This window comes from Elaeis guineensis, chromosome 4, assembly GCF_000442705.2.
Source record: "Elaeis guineensis isolate ETL-2024a chromosome 4, EG11, whole genome shotgun sequence".
NCBI classification, from domain to species: Eukaryota; Viridiplantae; Streptophyta; class Magnoliopsida; order Arecales; family Arecaceae; genus Elaeis; species Elaeis guineensis.
This window is the reverse complement of record NC_025996.2, coordinates 137438832-137444268: the sequence shown is the minus strand read 5'-3', so window position 1 is coordinate 137444268 and position 5437 is coordinate 137438832. Positions and strand designations below refer to the sequence as shown.

General features: G+C 34.2%; 1 non-coding gene across 1 annotated transcript; it reads right to left on the bottom strand.

The window, feature by feature from the left end:
* Positions 1 to 5074: 5074 nt before the first annotated feature.
* Positions 5075 to 5180, bottom strand: LOC140857612 (small nucleolar RNA R71). The gene has a single exon (XR_012141104.1). It is a non-coding gene; the product is annotated as a small nucleolar RNA R71 (small nucleolar RNA).
* Positions 5181 to 5437: the final 257 nt, after the last annotated feature.

The window sequence follows — 5437 nt, the reverse complement described above, 5'->3', positions numbered from 1 at the left end:
TAAAGTTTGGTATGTTTTATGACCAATGTCAAATCTATAGATTGGGTTTTAAAGGCCCCATCAAAGAAATAGCAGATCGGTCTTTTTGCTTAGTGTAGAGTTTAAGCATTATTTCTTCCATTGCCTCCTCTCAACACTCCCCAATCATGGGTCTCTAGTGAAGGATAAAAGAAATGAGGAAGCTTCAATTTAAAAATATTAGAAAGAAAAAAAAGACTTCTAAGATGAATCTATTTCTATGCAATAGTTTCTTGATGATATCAAGTTGGAACAACCTGCAATCAAGATTAATTGGACTTCTCTGCATTCCGTAGATTCATTTATACAGCTTTTTTGAATACCTCTACATCAGCAAATTTGGTCAATTTAGTTAATTCTATTTGTGATATATTAACGTAAAAGAACAAACCAAAAGTTGCAAGGTACAAATTGGCACCCATAGCTTCTTTAGAGCCAACCTACGTTTTTATGATAGAATGATCTAATCAGATTCTACCACTATCTTTTGTAGGTCTCCCTATCCAAATAAACCAAAAATTGTATTTCTATAAATTTAATTGTCAATCGGATCTAATTTACACAACTTTATCGAACCATCCTAACCAAATCCAAATTGTATTTAGGTTAACACTTTGTAGTCTGTTTTGATTTGAGTTGTGAGTTGTTGAATTTTTTTTCCTTGATGTTTTTCCATTTTGTTTGGGCTTCGGTTGGCCCTGGCTAGTCCAAGTTGCTTGAGTTGCTATTAAGGCACCATTCTCCTGATTTAATTTAGGAAGGTAATGCTATCTCCAGTTTCATTCTAACCAAGTCTCAATTACCAAGTCTTGTTGCTTATTATATCTTAGAAAGTCAAGAATCTATATAGTTGTGGGTTGGGGTGTGTGTGTAACATGAGACCCCAGCTTGTGCATATTCCTCCATTTATTATGTAAATATCGATATTAATGATAGAAGCCTCTGCTCACCCATCTCCAATTGAATTCCTATCCAAGCTGTTGTGAAATTATTGATTGTTTTGATTGGTTGGTGTGGAGAAGTTATATCCTTCAATATCCAAGTGTTAGTTCACTCATTGTATCAAACTCAATCATTTTCATGTTAAATTAAGTTATAAATGAATTGCATCCTTTTTTCATCATTGTATCTCTTTGTTATAAATACTTGGAATTGGAGGACTTATGGCCTTTCTATTCATTATAACTTATTAAGCTGCTATATTGCATTTCAAACATAGTTTCACAAAGGGATAAAAAAGATCATAACCCTGGGATGCATGGGTTATACACTAGTGGACTTCTTCTCTAATGAGGTGAATTTTTATTGTGTATATAGGATAAACTTCTCTAGACTACCTTGCACTTGCATTGCTAGAAGCCTTTTTGAAATACATGGAAATTATTTCATTATTTTCCTAGCTAGGTTGATCTGGATCAAAGAAGGTTTCAATGGTTGTAGATCAAAGAAGGCTGTTAATATATATGGATTGAGAATCTAACCAAAACAATGGTCTCCTGCAAAGATGGTATTACCACAATGTGCTCAGTGGGTGCACCCCTAGAATGTTTGGGGCCTGGATGCAGAGCCCACGGAAGGAGTGAAGGACCAAGAAATTGGGAGAGATTGATGACACCTGGACCTAATTAAGCAGTGAATCCTCACAAATGTATGTTGGACTGAATCATCCAGCCCATTTAGTGTATAGTTGTGGCCCACTTGATTAAATGTCGAGACACACAAGCAAAGCACATTGACTTGCAAAGATAAGCCAAAATGAGTCAATATTTTTTGATCATGAAACCTAATTTAGGCAGATGAGAAGTATGGGAGTCAGGATAACGAGAGGGACATAGATTGATCTCAAGAAAAAGGAAAAAAAGAAATTGTAGTTCGTAGCTACAATTATACTCCTACAAAAATCCGATTGCCAATGGTTTTGTAGTAGAAAACTAAGAAGTTCCAAGTTGGTTGCATGCAATTAAGCATAATTTTTTTTTACAATTAAACACAAACAAGTGAGCTTGTTTGCGTTACTTCTGCTTTATAACAAAAGAAGCTAGAAAGTAGAAACTATTTTTTGGTTTCTACTAAAAGCTTTTTGTTTTCTTCTTGCAAAAGCATTTTTTTGCTGACCTTATCAAAATTTTTTAGAAAATATATTTTTGCTTTAAAAGTTATAAGAGCATTTTTTTAAGCCATAGAAAATATATAAGCCTCGAGATATCGATTATTTGGCAAGTGCTTCTCGATATGTGATAAACATGAGAATTAATATATTAGAGACCTTAAATATATCATGAATTAAATTAATTAGTTGAGAATTGATGTTATTTTACAGAAAATTAATGAAGATTCAAATACGTTCAAATAGTCAAAACTCAAGTACCAAAGCTCCACCAAAGCTAACATGGGTGCATGCCATTCAAGGCTTGAAGCTAGCCTTCAGTGAAAACCATAACATTAAATGAGAAAGCCCATGGTATATTTAATGCTCAAGGAGGAGTAAAGTGAGTGCTGTGAGCTGGTTCCAAACAAAACATTTAATTGACTTCTAGTTTTTCTCCACGTGGTCCATGCTGTACTATTTCATACGAAAATACTTGGACACTGACCGGACGCTGCAAGCATTCTAATAAATATGGGAGAAAGGGAGCCGCGCAATGCATAAACTCATGCGGAACGCGAAACGGACACACCTGGAATGCGGAACCAACGCGCGAACTGCAGAACAGACGCGAGAATGCAGTGTGGAAGTTTTGACGTGATACAGACGCAGCTTGGATTTTTATTTAAAGAGAAACCATAGGAACGAAAAAGGAGGAACATGCTGGACACCGCCATTCTTCGTCTCTTCTCCCATCATTCTCATTTCATATTTTATCTAGCCTAACCCTCCAAACATCCAAAAAGCTTTCACCATCCATCACATACCAGCCCCCCCTCTTCCATCTCCAACCTTCCAAACAATCCATCTGCTCAACCTCAAAATGTCAGCGCGTAAGAGTTCCATGGAAGGCTAGACTCCTTCAACTCGAAAAAACGATGAAGCCTGCAACACAGATTTATTTTCTTTATCTTAAGTTTGGATTCGACGTGTACGACTTATACTTTTCACAGACATGCCGTGATCTACAGATACGGTACGTGCTAGGAAAGATATATCGTTACATTTTAAGTTCGTGTTTCTAACCGGTAGTTGAGTTAAGATAATCTATACTCTGGACGGACGAGCCATAATCCAAGGATACGGTTCGTACCTATCCGAGGTAAATTACGCTGCTTCTTAATTACAAATCTCATCATTACGACATAAAAGTAAAAGAAAATAAAATTTATTTTACATGGTGGATTCTGAATTTTTGAAATTTCTTTCTTATTCAATTTTCTTTCGTAAATTAAACTTAAATTATTATTTTCTTAGTAATTAATTAAAATCAATCCTCTCTTTCTTTTATTAATTATAAACAATTGTCCGAGATCCCTGTGAAACGATCCTGATTCAACCTAGCTACGTAGTAAGTTAGAATTAGGTTTATTTTTGGTGCCCTGACGATGCGCATCAAATTTTGACACCGTTGCTGGGGATCTTGGCACGGTTGATATTTTTTTTAAAAAAAATTAATTAATTTATTGCTTGCTTTAATTTATAGTCTTTTTAGTTAACTACTTTATTTACTTGTTTGCTTTTTGTTCTCTTGATTTATAAAAAAAAAATATTATAAATATTTACTTACTTGCTAAATTGCTTTAATTTATTTTCTTTATATTCTTGAGTTAACTTTTAATATAATTAATTTTTTTTATTTTAATTGTTTAAAAAAATAAAAAAAAAATTAAAAAAATTATCTCTACATTGACACCTCATGAACCATTTAAAAAATTAGAGACTTAATCATAAAATCTAAAAAGAGAAATAAATTGATTTAATTTAGTCTTGACTGTATGCTAATTATGAAGATTGGACATCTTGGTTTGTTGCATCTCATCTCCATAATTAATCTTAAGGACAATAACCCATTAATCAGATAAGGTGGGGATTTGATCACCCTTCCTTGGCCCAAAAATTATATCCTTCATTTTGCATTAAACCAAGCCTTAATTCTAAAATCAACTAGACGTCAGTCCTAAAAATTTCGAGCTCAATAGGACAAGAAAGCTCTAGAGTTGAATCGAGTGCGGATTGGTTAATTGCTCGGTGTCTAAGGCAAGTGGTTAAAGAAAGTGATTTTCAATTGGTTCCGTTGACTGACCTAGCCAACTCAGTTGGTGTCTAAGGAAAGCAATGAGCAGAGAACCTCCCACATCTTATACTTATCTGGCCGAGTCAGTTAGTCAGTCTTGAGCTTGGAGTGCTCAAAGACAGCCTTGGAAGTTAGGAGCTATCTAGATCTAGGTTAACCCTAGGATAGAAAGTACATGCTTGTCTAATTTGATTGTAATTAACACCTAAACATTAACTAATTTCTCCCTTCTCATAGCTTTAAGATTCTTAGGTTCTTCTCTTTAGATTTCCTTCATTCTTTTCTCACTTTATTTAAATAATAATAATAAAAAAAACTAAAATTTTTCGTATGTGCTTTAAAGTATAATTGTAGGGTGTATGCTCGGTCGTAGATCGTTACGATCAGAAATCCAACCTTTTGATCCAGAAATAGAAAGAACCTTTAGAGCCAACAGACATAAAAATATGGAATGAAATCAGGAGAATGATCCACCTAGGCAGTTGAAGGAGTACTTTACTCCTTCCACATATGCCTACTCTCCTTGTATTCAAGTGCTCCTTGTGGAGGCCACCTAATATGAAATTAAGTTCTGTATAATCCAAATGTTATCTTCATTTTATGGACTTAGTAATGAGGACCCTTATAAATATCTTGAAGAATTTCTTGAGATATGCTCAACTGTCAAGATTCACAACTTCTCCGATGATGCTCTTAGGTTAAAATTATTTCCTTTCTCACTTGAGGACAAAGCCAAATACTGGCTACATACTTTGGATTTTATGACTATATCAACCTGGGACCAGCTGCAAGGAGAGTTTCTCAAGAAATATTTTTTCATAGAAAAAACTAATCAAATAAGAAAAGCCTTAACTAGTTTTTTTCAATTAGATGGAGAAATATTCCATGAAATATGAGAGAGGTTAAAGGACCTTATAAGAAAATATCCTCACCATGCTGTACCCAAGTGGTAGTTAATCTAATATTTTTATGATGGGCTATCTGAAAGACATCGACAAATGGTCGATGCATCATGCGGTGGAACATTCATGCTCAAAAGTGAGGAAGAGGCATGGCAACTGTTTGAAATTTTAAGTGAAAATTCATTACATCATATGTCTGCCTCCATTAGAGATAAACCCATGTTAAACCCAAAGAGAAGTGAAATATATGAAGTAGGAAACTTAATAGATATCCATTATGAGATAGATGAATTA